We start from the raw sequence: 18,076 nt of genomic DNA on the forward strand, positions 1-18,076 counted from the left end.
ACCAACAACTGGGCAGACTGCAGGAGCTGAACTTTAAGGGGTCAACAGTGGTCATGAAGCAGAATCTTAGAAGAAAGGATGCATTTGGTTGTGATGCGCAGTGCAGGTTGAAGGAAGAAGAGATTACATGATTCCCACCCAGAAGCTCTGAATGTCAAAGAGTCTGGATCTCAGAAAGGGGCAAGGTAAAAGCCAACATCATATTCTCTTTATTTGAAAGCAAGAGCTTTCATTGTTTCTCCAGAAAGCCTAATGTAAATAATATACTGAACCATGATAAAGCAAACAACTGAATTCAACCGTCAACCCTTCTGGTGTTAGCTGGCATTCTACAGACTTGCAAGGACAAAACACAAATGACTTCACGTTGTTCACAGCACTGCACTGAAGTCAGTGTGGCTGTGGGGTGAAGGTCAGGGGCTCTGGAGTCATAGTTCCCGGACTGGAATCCTGCCCCACCATATGACTAGCTGTGAACACTGGGCTGTTTAAACAGCCCCCTAGGCTTAGGTTTCCACGTAATAAACTAGGAATGGCACTGTATCTGCCTTATTGAGTGACACTTTATACAAATAATATAAATTACAGAAAGGCCAGACAGTGCCTGGTATATGGTAAACACTCAATAAATGCTACTTACTATCACTGACAACTATAAATGTTTTTGTGATTACTAAAAATGGCAAATCAGAGTGCTCCCCCTCTCAGGAGCACACCTGTGTCTTGCTGTTCCTTTCCCCTCCCTCTTCCTTCCCCCACTGGCGTGCATCTCCTAAACTCTAAGGGTCCTTCCTCACAAGACTTGCAACCAGGGGACAATGGGCAGCAGCCGCTCATCCTGAGCTAAGTCCTGAGCCTGTCTCCAAGGCCCCCTTTCCTTTGACTTCTCAGCGAGCCAGCACAGCTCGGCCTTGGCTCTGTCCTGAAGCTTCTTCTATCCTAAGCCCTTCCTTGTTACACTGTCTCTAGTTTTAATAAATGTATTCTCAAAATAGCTAGCTTGGTTGACAAGACTCCTTCAGAACCTAGGATTTATAGGAAAAAATAGTGAAACGGGTACTGGTGGCAAGAAGCTTGAGAACCATTTGATAAAGGCAAAAATGTCAGTTGGGAGATTACTGTAATAGTCTTGGGTTTAGAAGATTCTGACTAAGCAGGCAGAGCTAGAGATGGAAAGAATAAGAGAGAAATAAAGAGACACCAGACAGGAAGAATGAATATGAGATGGGGGCCAATTAGTAAGTAGATATGCTGAGTATGATGGTTAATTTTATGTTTCTACTGCTTGGGCCATAAGGTGTCCATATATTAGGTCCAACATTATTTTGGGTGCTCCTGTGAGGGGATTTTGGGTGGTATTATTTAAATTGGTAGACTAAGTAAAGCAGATTGCCTTTCATAATGTGAGTGGGCCTCATCTACTCAGTCGAAGGCCTGAATTGAACAAAAAGCCTTACCCTCCCCTGAGTAAGAGAGAATTCTTCCTGCCTGATGACCTTAAAAGGAACATAATCCCTGGCTGGGTAGCTCAGTTGGTTAGAGCATCATCCAGATATGCCAAGGTTGTAGGTTTGACCCCTGGTCAAGGCACATACAAGAATCAACCAATGGATGCATAAATAACAAATCTATGTTTCTTTCTTTCTCATCCACTTTCTCTAAAAATCAATTAAACAAAACAAGAACAAAAAATGAGGAACATCAGCTCCCCCCCTCCTCCACTTTTGGACTGAAACTGACACAAAGACTCTTCCTGGATCAGCCTGCTGGTCTTTGGGCTGGAATTAAATCATTGGCTCTCTTGGTTTTCAGGCCTTCAGACTTGGACTACAAATAAACCACTGGCAGAACTTGGGACTTGCCAGCCCTCAATATTGTGTGAGCCAGTTCCTATAACAAATCTCTCTCTCTCTCTCTCTCTTTCTCTCTCCTCCTCCCTCTCCTACTGGTTCTGTTTCTGTGGAGAGTCCTGATTAATATATCGGGTAAGGAAGGACTCAACTGGAACCTAAAGTTTCAACCATGAGTGACAGGGAGAGAAGCTGTACAATTAACAGGGATTTGGATACAAGGAGGTGGAGCATGTTTTGAGAGAAAAATTGTAAGTTTGGCTCTAGTCACACCGAATGGGACAGTAAGACAATCAGATAAATCTTGCAAGCAGGAAAAATGTATAAACAAATGGGGTAAAGTGAAGCATGTGAACATCACATCCTATATATTTAAAATGTGGTCTCATCCAAATGGCGGAAATAAATCTTTGGTAATTCACTGCCAAATATAAGCCCAGAGTAGAGGTGGCAGAGTCTTTCTGGAGTCTATATACGAAGGAGAATAAAGATATTTACTAGACCTGAACAGAAAAAATAAATTAACTTCATTCTTAACTGGTGTGAAAGTGATAATCATAAAAACAAAAACAAAAGCCTAGGCAGTAGCTGTAAGTCAAAGCCTTCACTGGAAGCCACTGATCAGGTTTAAGAGCTGATGAACTCCTTGGCATTGTATATACACATACATGCGGTTTTAAAAGGGACTATCCAAAGCTTAGTTTCACAAAGGGTCTGTCACCCCAAAAGTAGTTATAAAACAGCTTTTCTCATTTTATTCCTTTTAAGTTGGGCCACACGGAGAACAAGATTTCATCTAACCTCATAGCACAGGGCTAACACAGTAGTCGAATATTAAAAGTGAACACATCTCAGTCTTCCTACTTGAGCATGTATAAAATCTTCTTAGGTTGGGTATAAATTTTGACCTATCAAGTTTATTTCCAGTAACCTGTCCTAAATGAACAGCTAGATAAATGAACAAAGAATTCTCACCAGAGCACCGTTTAGAGCAGCAAACTTGGCAAACGAGCTACAGGTCCAATGCAGGGCTGGCAAGGCGATGATGGTGACGCACTCAGTGGCACCCCTGGGTCCACTTGGAAATGATATGCATGCATATTTTCACTGCCTTGAAAAAATGGTAAATTTTAACTAGAAGATCAGGAAGTTAAGTAATAAATAATTAGCAGGATTCCAGTGAATGAAAAATATCCATTCATATGTATCATTTGTAGAAGTAACATTCTGGAAGGCTATACATGAAAATAACAGTATTTCATGATAGAAGAATTATGAACAATTTTTCTTTCTCCCTTCAAATATTATACTTATAGATTATACATATAATAAAAAAAAGCAATACTTTGAACCAACCCTCCTAATGCCAACAAAACCCCTAATTAGTCACCAACATTATATTTATCTCTAGCTCCTGCTCACTCTCCTTGCCAGGCACAACACTAAACCGCTGCCTCACAAGAGTCCGCCACCGCTCAGCTCCTTGCGTTTACAAGCAGGCACCACTGAAGTTGTTAAGCATTTAGCACTTGGAAGACTTATTCCAGTTCAGAGTTTATCCCTGTTGCCTGAGAAAGACATGCTAACGTCAAAAATGGATGATGGGAGGGGGTGACAATGAATGCTAAAAGATAGCCAAGGCTTATTTTATAATTAGGACTAAATCCAGAAGTTTAGACATTCTACAGCCATAATGTAAGAATCAATAGCTGATGCTTGTTAACCACTACACAAACATTTTAAGAGCTCAAAGTGATGGTAAAACACTTGTTTTTGTGCTGGGAACTCAGCAGATCATGAGGATTTTGTGCTACTGTCCTGGCAGCTGCTGAGATGTCCCCCTGCTTTGATCAAACATGGAAGATTTATACAGCATGTTTACATGGTTCATTCTTATTATTTTTAGGTTGAAGGGATAGAGAAGAGTTATGAATGGGGGTAAATCTACTCAGAGGTAACCAGTTTCTAGTACAGCAAGCTGTAAATCACCACTCTGTTGGAGTAGGGTCCATAAACCTATAGTGGCACTCACACAGCCATGGGGACGTCACCAGGACTGTAGCTCCAGGTCGTGTATGTTAGAAAAGGCACTTCGAGTCCACACAAAATTAGCATTGTGGGCTGTGTAAAGAGACGCTACCCGTGTCCAAAATGGACTCTGGAAACATACTAACTACATGATTACAGCCTACCTGGGAGCTATGGGTTGGATGCTGGTCTAAAAGGTAACACGTGAGAATGTGCTGCAGACCCACACATTCTGACATGCCAGAAAAGCATCCTGAAACATGGGCTGCTCCTGTGTGGATCACCCCATCTGAAGAGCAGCAATTTACAGAAAGCACAGAGGAAGAGCTTCTCTGGGAAAAAGAGCATTTCCAAACACTCAGAGTGAGAGGAAGCCCTGACCTATCCAAGGACAATGATCTCAATTTCATGAACACCTTCATTCCTTTTGCTTTGACGCCAAATTCACTCGGCAGCTTCTGATCCTGTTTTGCCATGAGAGAGGTCCTAGGGAGAAACTGATTCCAATGTTCTGGATAAAGCAGCTGAAAGTTCTACTCTGCGGAGCGGGGACCACACCAAGTCACAGCACCTGCCCCGAAGGGCTCTCCATCACTCTAAGACACACTGTTTGTCACGTTGACATAAAACATATACCAAAATAATTCTCATGCTCACTAAGTCAAAATGCTGACGTTTGTATTAATTCTAAAAGGATGTATTAAAGCACTTGGGAAATTAAAGTTATTCATTCATAGTTCACAAATTGATTAGTTGTCCATGACTTTTTAAAAATGGGCTTTTGACGATTTTCAGAAATAATAATTTTACCCCTTCTCCATCTCCCCAGAATATATCAATAAAACAATAATGTATTATTTCAGTGACCTACAGGGCTCATACCCAACAGTTATATTTATTCCTTGGTGTTGGAAGATAGAAACAATAACTCTTCCAATGATACTGAGCCAGGCTGCAGAGCAGCTTCTCTACTGTCAATAAATCTATTTTCTAATTACATAGAAAGACATGTTTGTCTTTGGCCCTGATAACATTAAAATACCTGAAGTATCTTCGCTTTAATGTGCATTCTAGAAACATGACTCCCCAAGTGAATATGGTCCATTAATAACACCTCTTTAACTACTGTCTAATGATTTCTGCTGACATTTAATAGGATATTTTATAGCTGTTTTTAACCATCTGTCTGTCTTTCTTTCAATATGAATTTGCCCGAGATGTAATGAAATTTCTTGTGCTTTGTGCCATTACACATTTGTAAATATCAAGCACAGCAATTAAACATACCAACATTGTCACACACACTGTATTTGGAGCTATGCTCTGGGCATTGCTTAAGAAACTAGAACCTTCTGCTTCCAAGTTTTTCCAAAGCTACACCTTGAGCTGAGCCAAGGTTTTAACCTGGGTAGCAGTATGTTCAGGTATGTTTCCAAGATGTGTAGGGCTAGTGAATCACGAGGTCCGAATCAGTCCTAGAACAACAACTAGCAGTGTTGAAAATGCCATACTATAATGTCTAAAACTGCAATCCTTTCCTATCAAATTAACAATAACTACGTTAACATGTTTGAAATTCCATTAAATTATATTGTTCAAAGAGCAATTAATGGATATAAGAGTGATCATAATACATCATGTCTATTTTAACCCCCTTTTTAATCTAAAAATTTACAATTTACTGAGTATCTATTATGGGCTAGTCACTTTGCATGGTCATTTTTACTGAATGTAGGGCTCCTGTTTAAATACATACACAAAAAAAGGAAATTAATTTGATAATAGCAATAAACCACCTTTCAGAATATAGTATCCAGCTTTTAGAGTTGCTTTCAGTAGGAAGTTCTGGAGACAGCGGCAGATTCTTGGCAGCACTGGCTGCTGTGGGATGAGGAGACCTGTGAGGGATACTGGAAAGCCACAGATGAAGGGCCTATTCCGAGGCCTGCAGGAAACCGAGGTCCAAGGAGGTCCTGGTGACCAGTAGCATTACCTCTGGCCCCAAGTTCCAGGTTTTGTGAGAGCTGTGACCCAATACACAAGCTGGAGAGGCTGCATCCTCTCTTCAGTTCTCTAAGGTCAGGCCTGATGTTTTCCATAATGGCTTCTTTGGAAATATTCCTGGCTTCTTCTTCTTCTTTTCTTTCTTTTCGTAAGTTAGAGTAAAGGAGAAATAGAATTTCCCATTAGCAGCTGCCACTGGTTAGACCGTACAATGCATCTGCACAGGGAGCAATGATGGAGAGCTCTATATGATATTAAAAAGTCATGAAAATTCTATTTCCATTAATAGAAAAGCCACTAATTTCATCCCTTCAGGGTGCCAGCCATAGTACTAAGGAGAGCATCACCTTTAAAATCGATGATCGTGGTTAAAATAAGGAATATATCCACCTCTTCCCACTCCTGGCTTTGCCCAGAAGTGGTAATGAATAGAACCCAAGGGACATATATTACACAGGGAAGTTTTCACAAAGACCCAAGTTACAAAAATGAAAATCAAGATCACTCAGTGTGCTTCATCCTGGTTAGTGTCATTTGGGCATTCTGGTTCACAGAAGGAGGGAGTTACTTATAATTTCGGTTAATGATTAGTTCAAGGAGAGGAGGAAGGAAAATAAAGCTTTAGCTTTCTTAAATATTTTCTTGGTCTTTTTATTTTCCTATCATTTTTATTTTATCTTCAGAGTTATAGTTGGTAATTGTCCCAAATATTAAATTGTGGTGAATTTTTCTCCCTCTCTTTTAAATAAGTATCATGCTTTATGACAAGTTTAAATTCTAAAAAAAAATTGATGAGTTAAGAATATAAAATACAAGCCAATTTTTCAATTTTTTACAGCTACTCATTAGAGCTCTGCTTCTTAGCCAATTGGGCTTGAAGACATCATACACATAATTAATGCACTAAAAGGCTGCCATTCATGTGCTAATTACAGATAGAGGAAGACTGCCTTCCACACTTACCGAGAACCTAGATTCTGGACTAAAGGCATTCCAGACTCCAGTGTGGAAACTACTGTGGCTATATGTAACTGTGCAATCTTAACTACTGCCTTGTTTTATGAGTTTTGGCTCTTTGGAGAGGGATTCTGAGAAAGTTCATAGATAATAGCATAAACCCAGATACCTCTGTGGGACACAGGAGTCAAAAATTAGACGCTGTCAAAAAGTTCTAGAAATACAAGAACTTCATTCCAGTTGTTCTGTTAAAATGTCCACAAGCTTTGCAGTAAGCCATAGCTCCTTCCACTTGAATACTTTACATGTTTGTTCACCCTTCTCTTTCCTGCCTGATCTAGTGATTCAAGAAGTACTGGGATGCAGGTAGAACTCCTAGGACCTTCTTGAACAACTGATGGGGGAGAAAATGTAAGAGAGAATATAATTAGAATATATACTGCTCACAAAAATTAGGGGATATTTTATTGCTTCATATTCATTTTGAAATATCCCCTAATTTTTGTAAGCAGTATATTGAGATAATCATAATTCTTCTGAGGACTCCAGGACAAAGGACTGTTGCAATATTAAGGAGAAGGGACTGGTGAGTTAAAAATTTTTTGTATTTAAATTTTTTCAATTACAGTTGACTATTATATTAGTTTCAGGTGTGCAACAGAATGATTAGATATTTATATAACTTACAAAGTGATGACCCCCCCCATCCAAGTCTAGTACCTATCTGACACCACACATAGTTATTATAATTATTATTGACTATATTCCCTATGCCAGTGGTTTTAAACCTTTTTTACACTTGGGGACTGGTGAAAATAGGATTATTTTGGGAACTGCTAAGGCAGAAATCACCCTGAGCATAAGAAAATCTAAGATCATTGGGTCTATAATCTTCATACAACATCAGGGTGGTTAACTCTTTTGCAGACCTGCATGAAATTTCCAGCAGACCAATCCACAGACCAGTGGTTGAAAAATGTTGCCTTATGCTGTGGTTGTTTTAAAATATGGCCACAAATTTTGTGACACTCCTACCAATGAGAATTGGGGGAAGGGGAATCCTATGTCTCCATCCCTGGAATCTGAGCCTGTGACTGCTTTGACCAATAGACTGTGGCAGAAGTGTTGCCCTGTGACTTTCAAGCTAGGTCATAAAAGGCCATGTGTTGGTGTCTTATACTCTGGTACACTTTCTTCTGTAGTTCCAACCATGATGTAAGAACTCTGAGGCTGCCCTGTGAGAAAGCCCAAGCCACATGGAGAGGCCACATAGAAATGTTCTGTTCCACAGTCATAGTTGGTCCCAACTATGGTCCCAGTAGAGGCACCAGACCTGTGTGGCGAAGCCCCCAGGTAGTTCCAGCTCCCAGCCAGTTTCCAATTGAGACTAACCTCATGGATCAGAGATAAGCCACTCCCATTGCACACCATCAGAATTCCTGATCCATTTGTGAGTATAATAAAAATGGTAGTTGTTTTACACTGTTCAGTTTTGGTGGTAGTGATAGATCATTGGAATAGGGCCTGTAGAACACCATATATTTTCTTATATCTGAAATGGCTTCTTTTGTGCTATAAATGCTACTGTCTATTAGGCTCTGCTGGGTTGTAAGTCTCCTCTGAAATTTTCAAGTTGAATTTTCAATAGTCTGCAGTCTGTTCCTCAACTTCTCAGGAGCCAGTGGGAAAGAAGTTTTCATAGTTTTCACTCTGATAGGTAGTGTGGTTTATAGATCATTCTTGGCTGTTCTGTGCCTGAGGGTTAAAGCACCAAAAGAAGTTTGCTAATGTTATGATCTGACAGATTTGCCTCTGAAAATGAAGTTTCCATCTTAAATACTGAAAACAAGAATAACGTCAGCTGATTATCTATTTCACAGTGACTTAAAGTTTTGGTGAATATGTCAGATTCCCAGAAGTGGGAGGACAGAATTTTATCCATATTGGCATGAGGACAGAGGTGTTACTTCTGAAGCCTCCTATTTTCCCAAGCTGCTTATCACATGATCCTCTCACAGGGGCAGTGTTGTACACAGGAATGTACTTCTTTAATGATTTAAATGTCAGTTCTGAACCACTCATTTTGCTTAGGGTTTGTTGGTATATGTTCAAGAGAACATTTCCTTTCTTCACATGGGTCCTCTTTGTTTCCTATTGCCAATGGCATTCCCATTGATCAAAGCAATATACACACACAGTCGCACTGATGACACTTGAACCTGACTCATGAAAATGCAGCTCAAATTAGTGACTCAGGGTGCTGACTGGGAATCAGGTAGTATCTCAGGTATTTTTCTTTACTATTACAACTGAGTTAGATATTAATGAATGTGACATTTCTGAAACCCTAGAATGCTGTGTAACATAATGAATACTTGAATTAAACCAAATGTGTTGGTATTTTAGGCTGAAGTATAAATGTAGTCATTAGTTTTGTAAAAACTACTTTTGCAATTTTTAGCTATGTTTTAACGTGTTTGAAGAGTTTAAAGGAAGCAGCTATATTAGATTAGCGACTGGTTTTTAAATTGGTTAAGGAAATATAGTTTAGCTTTTATTCAATGCTTAAGAGTTTGCAAATATACATTTTAAAGTTTTAATTATTGGATATATAAGATTAATAAATAGATCATTAAATTGAGAATAAACTTATCCATGGCCATAAGCCCCCTCGATATTAAAAGCTAACACACACTTTACAGGTATGCCATACATGTCTCTATTTAGTGGTTTAGTCATGGCTTTATTTAGGAAGCCCTGGTTCTCAGAACTATAAACTTGACTATGTATAATTTAAAGAGGTATTTCTGAGATGTGACCTATTCAAGAACCACTGTTTAGATTCTTTTAACCAGTGTGGCCACGTAACACTTAAAATACTACTTGAGCCACATTTGCTTGATATCAATGGGCCTTCTATATTCTTTAGTTGAAATGCACCAATTTTAAAGGAGGCCATAACCTAAGAGTAAGGAATATTGTATGTAACAGATTTTTATTGTAAAAAGATTGAGTCTGCATGTATGCTTTGTTTTTATAATCTAGCAGTTGCCAGATACAGTTGTAGAGACTATAATGAAAGCACAAATCTTAGGTTCTAAGTGCAACACTATTTCATTACCAAAGGCTTCGCTTTCTCTCTGCCTTTCCTCTAGTTTAGTTTCTACATGGAGGAATGCTAACCTGCAGCTAATGTGCATTTATCTAGAAAGACATTTAGGAGTCCGGTCTCTTGCTAGCTAATCCAGAGCTCATGGGTAATGGCTACAAGAAAAAGAGAAAATAAAACATGCTGCTCTGAAATTTATGTCCTTTCCTATGATGTACGAAGGAAAGGTTCCCTACACTTTCCACCCTGTATGGCATTTTTTTCTCTGCAGCTCGGGCAGTAATTTTTAATACTCGTCTGTGGGGTTTGCAGCTTTGAGTGGCAGGCATCATTCCTTGTTAATCTTATTCAGTGAAAATAAATTATATAGTGTCTGGCATATAAGAAACCAATAAATAGTAGCTGTTGTTACTATTATTATATTTGGAATTATTATTTAGCGAAGCAAAGGTCTTCCATTCAAAGGGACCAACAGTATGTGCCAATATAATTCTAAGAGATTCCATTTGTTAAAAATTTCTGGAAAATAAGCCTACTACTGAGAAATACTGCTTAGCCTATACAACTTCCTATTCTGAGTTTCACATCAGACATCATTTCCCTCTACTCGCACACCCTTCTCCTCCCCCTTCAGATCCACTAAATCAAGTACATGGTACAGAAGTGGTCATTTCTCATCTTTTTGGCTGTGTAACCAGAAATACACAAAATAGGCAGAAAGGAATCTGACAATAAGAAAGCCTGGATCTTACTTAAGGCTTTGTTTGAGTTGTTAAGAATAATAAGAATCAAAAGTCTTATTTTCTTTTCATGTGTATCAAAGTTTTTGTGGAAGGGATCAAGGATACCCGTCCATTTTCTTGTCTTCAGACTTGCCCGCATTGAAGACAAAAGGTTTTTCATTTATCTTCTTAAATGTCCAAATCGTAGGCACTGTGTATTAAAATAAATTCCAAAAATCTAAAACATGATACAAATGGTGAGTGGCGAGGAATATCACTCTAAATAGATTTAAAGTTATAATTGGATACTCTTCCCTCCTTCAAAAGAGCTATCTCTTTAAAAGAAAAAAGTTATACTTTTTCCTCTTTAAAAGGCAAGAGATATTAACTGACTTGGGTGTTCACACTTCTATTAAGACTTGATATTATTCTGTGGAGTTGCTGTTAAAAATCCTAAGAAAACAAAAAGGAATTGCTTATACTTTATAAAGATCAACCTTATTTACATTTTAATGAAGTTATTTAAGCCATCTGGTATTTAGGAAATGTATCTGGTTCTCCAAAGAAAATAAAGATCTAAATAACTCTTGAGTTCGTGGGGTATTTTTTTTTTATTTGTGCCTTAAAAAAAGAGAAAGGAGTCCCTTTTGACCATATGCTCTGTACTCTAACATTCATTTGTTCATTTACCCATTAACCCATGCTGAGTGCCTTCCAGGGCCAGGTACTATTCTAGGTTCTAGTGTTAAAGAAACAGTCTTTGTTCTTAAGGCACTACCAGCGGGCAACAAATAAACATGATTTATGCAGAAATGAGCAGAAAAACAGGGAGCTGAAAGTAGGAAAGTTGCACCTCCAATGAAACCCTGAAGGGCACCTCCCTCAGGAGAAAGCCCACATGTTGGGTGCAGCCAAGGTCCCACCAGTCTCTGGCCCCTGATTATCTCTGACGCTTATCTCTACAAACACTACTGCTCATCACTAGTGCCCTGCCCTCACCTGGCTAACTCCAGCTTGCTCCTTGGCAAGTGCTTCAGACAGCCTTGCTGCAAACTGTCCCTTCCTCCTTGCCTCTCACCCTGAGGGCTGAGTCTGTGTCTTAACACCACCGAGTTCCTAATGCTTGCATGTGGCAGGAAGGATACCTGTCTGTGAAGGAATGAGGGAAGTTGAGCTGTGTGTAGGAGACACTGACAGGATGGAGTGCTGGCCTCAGGCTCGGGGCCAGCAGGGATGGAAGCTGACTGAGCCGGAGGTGCAGGTGGAGGGAAAGAACAGGCCTTTCCAATGGCTGCAGAGGGGATTTACTAGGCAACACAGCCTGCCTTTCTGATAGAGCCTGAGCTTCTGGAGACATGCCAACAGATATTGGGGAGGGATGGGTTTTGGCTTCAAATATCTCTGGTAGAAAGTGAATTCAAACACACACCTACTTTGTCAGAGATAAGCCACATAAAGTTGACAGTACAATACCTGGTAAGGCAGAATCTAATCTAACAAAAAATATAATACAAAACAATACTATCTAGTTTCTGCCCATGAGAAATCCCCAGTCCAGGAGGATTGATCCACATGGAGGCTTCCTAAGGATCACATGGCTGAGATCTAATTAGACAAAGGTTTATCTGTTCCATGTCTGTGCTCAGGTGAGAGGTAATGACTGGGGATGGATTTGAGAGCTGTCCTCAAGGTTACAGACATGTCATGGTAGTAGATATAATCTCAGAGAGTGTGGCTTCTGATGGAACTTGGAGGCACTCCAGAGTTCTGGAGGGATAGAGGAGGGGGCCAGGGCTGGCAGGAGGGGGGTGGGAGTGCACCACTAGGAGTGGGGCCAGTCAGAGCATTCAGACGCTGTTGAGATGTCTAATAGGACAAGGACATACACGCTGTTTGTGGCAATCAGGGACCTGGTTACTTTCGCCAGAGCTGTTTTAGTGGTCAGTGGGCTACGATGCAGCTGGCATGGAAGAGAAGCTCATGGGTGCAAGCAGCCTGCAGCTGTGAGAGGGAAGAGCTAGACAGGGGCTAGACCTGGTAGCAAAGAAGCAGAGGCATTTCTGGATGCGGGAGAAGGGAATGTGGTGTAAGGAACATGCATTAGGGCCAGGGAGGGGTAGGGGTGGGGAAGGGGGTGGAGTGGGGAAGGGGGTGGAGGAGGGGAGGCAATAGGCGGTGAGGGAGGGGGAGGGGGCAGCACAGCGGATGACTAAAGGAGCAGGCTCAGCAGCTTCACAGGAGGTAGGAGAGAGCACAGCAGCAGGACCAGTAACTGGTAAAAATGATGGTAGCTTCTTTATGAATGGAAGAAAATGAAGGTTTTCAACCTCGTAAGTTTGATTAAGACAAAATGCTCATTTAATGAATGGTACTGGAAAAAGAGGTTGTCATTTTGGAAGAAGTTAATCTGAACCCCTACCTCCATTCTTACACCAAATAAATTCTAAATGTAGCAAAAATTAAACCTAAAAATGTATTTATGAAAGCACAGGAAGAGAAAACAAAAGAGAAATTTTGTAATCTTAGAGTGGGCATTTATCAGGATGCAGAATTCAATAAAGTAAATGTAATTACATAAAAATAAAAATCTTCCATATGAAAAAAATACAGTAAACAGGAAAAAAATAAATGACAACTGGGGAAGAATTTATTTGTGATAAATACAACAAGAAACAATGAGACAGAAAATAAATATAGAAAAGAAACACAAGGCTAATAGACATAAACTACCTTTAACTCGAACCATCACTAGAGAGATAGATACCACATGTTACAAACTGGATAAAAGATGAAACCATTTGATACTCTCAGGGCTGGAGAGTGTGGGTTAGGAGAGGACCGCCAGTTGGTAAACTGCTGGGCATGTGGCAACGTTTGGTAACGCTGGTCTACGTTTTCAGTGCCAGTGCCGTGCCCTTGACTAAGTTCTTCTGCCTCTAGGCCTTAATCTCACACAACACAGGTAGCAGTATGTCTACTACTGTACTGCTCCTAATGACAAAAAGCTGAGAGCAATGTAAATGTCTCCCATTAAGGGACCTGTTAATTAAACTACAAAATATTCAAACTGTGGATTACTATTTAGGTATTAAAAAGAAAAAGGCTGTATGTTCTGATATGGGAAAACATACAAGGCAGATTGTGTTAGGTGGGGGGAAGCTATAAAAGAGAATTTACAGTGTAATGGCATCTGTGCTAAACAAGAGTGATCACACACACACAATCTCTAAATGCACAAAAAATTTCTGGAAGCATATGTAAGGATCTTAATGTGGGATGGGAGATAATAGAGTGAGGGGAAGAGGGTGAGAAGGACTTTCTTTTCGCCTTTAAATTTTTTTTATCTGAATGTAGTATTTTGATTAAGAAACTTCAAGTAAATAAATGTAAATTTTAAAAAAGTAACCTATCCAATTTGTAACTCACAGGGGCATTATTGATTGTGTTATCTTCTCCTCTTTCTTTTAACCATGTGGTAATGATAATTATACCAAGTAGTGCTTAGAGCTTGGGCTTTCAGGCTGAGTGTGAGGTCTGGCTCCCTTACTTACTAGATCAGTGGTTCTCAACCTTTCTAATGCCGTGATCCCGCAATACAGTTCCTCATGTCACGGTGACCCCAAACCAAAAAATAATTTTGGTGGCTACTTCGTAACTGTAATTTTGCTACAGTTATGATTCAGAATGTAAATACCTGATATGCATTATGTATTCTCATTGCCTCTCCGCCTCCTAGGCTTCTGTCCTCGGGCGCTTGCTGCACCCACCCACTGATGAGGTCAGCAAGCGCGCTATGGACTGTGGAGCGCGCCCCCCCCCCCCCCGGGCTTCCCCCGCCCCTTAGGCCCCAGACGGATGATGCAATCACATCTGTGCAAGACCGTAGGCATTCAGTTTGGAACGCATGTCCATAATGGCATACGTTCAAGCTGAATAGCGCTGCTGCAGATGGTAGCGCGGCTTCTCAGCAGCTAAAGCCATCGGAAATATGTATTTTCCGATGGCTTTAGGCGACCCCTGTGTTTTGGTCGTTCGACCCCCGCCGGGGTCGCGACCCACAGGTTGAGAACCGTTGTACTAGATGAAGTGCATCTGTTGATTAACCATTCTAACCTTTAGTTTCCTCACGTATAGTACTGGTTAAAAGCTTATGTGGAAAACTGCTTAGAGCGTGGTACAAAGTAAGTGCTCAGAAAATGTGATCTATTATCATTAGTAGAACTCTCACACTGCAGTGTTCCAAATGCCCTATTACATACAATTATTACTTGATTCTTGCTTTTTTAGATTATAGAACATTATTATCCTATCTCAATTTGACAACAGCCCCATTTTGACCAACTTTCAGAGAAATTAAGTGTTTAGCCTAAGATCACAAGCCAAACCCCTGATCTTCTGATTTCAAGTTTCTCCTCTATCACAGCAGTCTGTGGAGAAACAAGCCCACCAGCCTCTATATTCTGACATGAATTCATGTCAGCTGTAAAATCCCAGGCATTAGGGACCACGAAGTTCTCCATTACTCCCCATGGTACTTTAAGCATAGAGCCATTTATAACTCAATTCTGTTAAAGATCACAAACTTTCCTTAAGAAGATTTAAAATTTGTCTACCATAGTTAGTGATAATTGTTCAAAAGGTACAAAAAAGAAACAACCCATAAAGGTGGCTAAACTACCTGTCTCCGAAATCAATACACATTTTATTTAACCTAGGAATCTAATCACTGTTGCTTCGAAATCTAGACATTTTCATTAGAGTACTACTGTGCTTAATAATTCTCTAAGTAAGAAAAGTCTATGTGACCCAAAGAATGTTATATCTGGGCTAGAAAAGAAGACTATTATTGCATCTTCATCTAGTAGGTAGAAACAGAGCATTTACATAATTTTTCTAAGGTCCTTCAGAGATTTAATGGCAGAAGCAGAAATGAGTTCAGTCTTCCGCTTTCTAATCTACCTCACATTTCACACAGAGGGATCACACTCCTCCTCACTTCAATGTCTTCACAGGGGTTTCCTGAAATTAGTTTTGCGTTCATTTTGGAATTATAAAGTATTACACTGAGCACCCAGAGCAGATATTACTGGAGTCACAGTAAATTCTTTAATAGATTCAAAGTAATTGATTTCCTAGTTCTTTTTTTTTTTTAACAGTTTGGCTCAAACTGAGAATGCTCAACATTTTTTAATAATTATGACTTCTAAATGCTCTCCTTATATAATCAATGTTTTTTAGCACAATGTAACTCTGCTTAGGAAAGTTACTTAGGAGAAAATTGATTTGTTATTCTGTAGTAGCTCAATTTCTGAACTATATTAAGGGAGAGTAAATTCTGAATGTGATAGCTCTAATAGGCTCTGACACTGAAAGTTTAATAGAATGTTATTTATTTAATTAAAATCACCCCCCCCCAATATACACATGCAAATACACACATGCACAATATGATAACTGGGCCATCTCTCATGTGACTAAAAACATCTAATTCTAGAAAACATCATTTTAAATCAGTCATCCTCTTCTGACAGCTTTAGAAGCATCTTGGGTCAGATGTTCCTGGGATATAACACAGTTAGAAATCTCTGTGCCGCCTGACCTGTGGTGGCGCAGTGGATCAAGTGTTGACCTGGAACACTGAGGTCGCTGGTTCAAAACCCTGGGCTTGTCTGGTCAAGGCACATATGGGAGTTGATGCTTCTTGCTCTTCCCCCCTTCTCTCTTTCTCCCCTCTCTAAAATGAATAAATAAAACCTTAAAAAAAAATCTCTGTGCCATGTCTCAGTTGTCCAAAAATGAGTACTTGGAGAAAACAAATCAGACAGTGTAAATTAAAATCCCAATGTTTTAAAGGCAAGGTGGAAGGTCAGCTGTGGACTTAAGTGAGCTCACAAGCCCAATTGTTTTCTCAGTAAAGGCCACTGAATTCTCAACGGCCTTATGTTTCATCTTAGCAAAAATAAAGATTAAAAAATGTCTGGGTTGCAATTCCTACTGTGGGGATGTTTTTGGGTTAGAGTCCCAAGAGTCAAAGTCTAGGATCTAAAATGAGAATGATACACCAGTGCTATGGTTTGGTCAGTGTAAAACTTTCAAGTCAGTTTCCCTAATTTAAAATAGAACAACTGAATTGATGTAACTCTGGTTAGGAAAAATTCAAACCCCAAGTGACATTCTAAATATTTCCATAACCCTATACTTACTATCATTTTAGTTATGGAGCACAACAAACACGTGAGTTGTGAAGCAGGCACTGTGTACTGAGGATTACAGGAGAAGCTGCAGGAACTGATTATGAATATAAAATATCCCAACACTACTGAGAAATGAAAATCTGCGATGCTATCATAATTATTTCTTATCAACCAATATTGGAGAAAGCTTCTCATGCTCTCACAACTGCAGGCAGACCTCGCCTCCACTGCACTGTGCCCTGAAGCTATTGCGTTCTCTTCAACGCCAATGGAGACCCACCACCAGAAAGATTACCACATGCTGAAAACTCATATGATAATTAGCATTTTTTATACATAAAGTATTTTTAAATTAAGGTGTGTAAATTTTTTACGCATACTGCTATTGCACACTTTATAGGTTATAGTATGGTGCAAACATAAATGTATATGTACTATGGAATTAAAACATCCATGTGACTTGCTCTATTGCAGTGGTCTGACACTGACCAGGGTTATGTCCGAGGTCTGCATGTCCTTACAAGAATTAAAGCTAGTATCTGAGTCTGCAGAATGGTGAGTGGCTGGGATGAAATTTGCCTGAAACAGTAGGGCTTCAGGGCGCACTCTTATCTACTCTGCAATACTGCCTCTCATCAGGCCACAGGACTGGTCCCACTGCTGCAGTATGGACACACAGAAGACAACACCTAACCCTCCTGCATGTGATGGTCTTTCAGGCACAAACTTCCTGGGCTTTTCACATTCATCTCTTCTTTAAAGAAGCCATTTTAAAGCCTTCAGTTGCTTAACAGATGATGTGAATTCAGCCCCCAGACACCTGGGTCTCCCTCTTGTTTGGGTTTGGTCAAGTTTGTCCCTGAAAGGTAAAGAGTCTAGCTATGGACTCCAAAAGCCCTGGGTTTGAGTCTCAGCCTTATAAAGTCACTGTTTCACTCTGGGCAAGCATCTCAGCTTACCAAACCTCAGTTTCCTCTTCTGAAAAATGAGTTAACAGTTCCTTCTTCATAGGAGTTCTTACTGTCCTTGCATCCACATTTTTTTCTCAAGAAGGGCCTCAGCCAACACATCACTCTTGAGAGACACATTAATATTCATTTGGATGGTGATGCTGAACTTTATGGCAATGTGTTCTTAATGGCTTGGGAAATAGCTTTCTTCTATGTCTACCAAAATGATTTCACTCTTTAACTCAATTTTCTTACTGGCAAT

At 39.9% G+C, this 18,076-nt stretch overlaps 1 protein-coding gene across 4 annotated transcripts in view; it reads right to left on the reverse strand.

Moving 5' to 3' along the window:
• LYRM4 (LYR motif containing 4) overlaps positions 1-18,076 on the reverse strand; it is a 159,597-nt gene that overhangs the window by 81,838 nt on the left and 59,683 nt on the right. For 2 of the 4 annotated variants that reach the window (XR_010730404.1, XR_010730405.1), the window contains exon 3: positions 2,826-2,961. The exons of the other annotated variants lie outside the window; for them this stretch is intronic. The gene's annotated coding sequence lies outside the window, so the exon portion shown is untranslated. The remainder of the gene's footprint in view (positions 1-2,825; positions 2,962-18,076) is intronic. 4 annotated transcript variants of the gene reach the window in all.

Source organism: Saccopteryx bilineata, chromosome 3 (genome assembly GCF_036850765.1).
Source record: "Saccopteryx bilineata isolate mSacBil1 chromosome 3, mSacBil1_pri_phased_curated, whole genome shotgun sequence".
NCBI lineage: Eukaryota > Metazoa > Chordata > Mammalia > Chiroptera > Emballonuridae > Saccopteryx > Saccopteryx bilineata.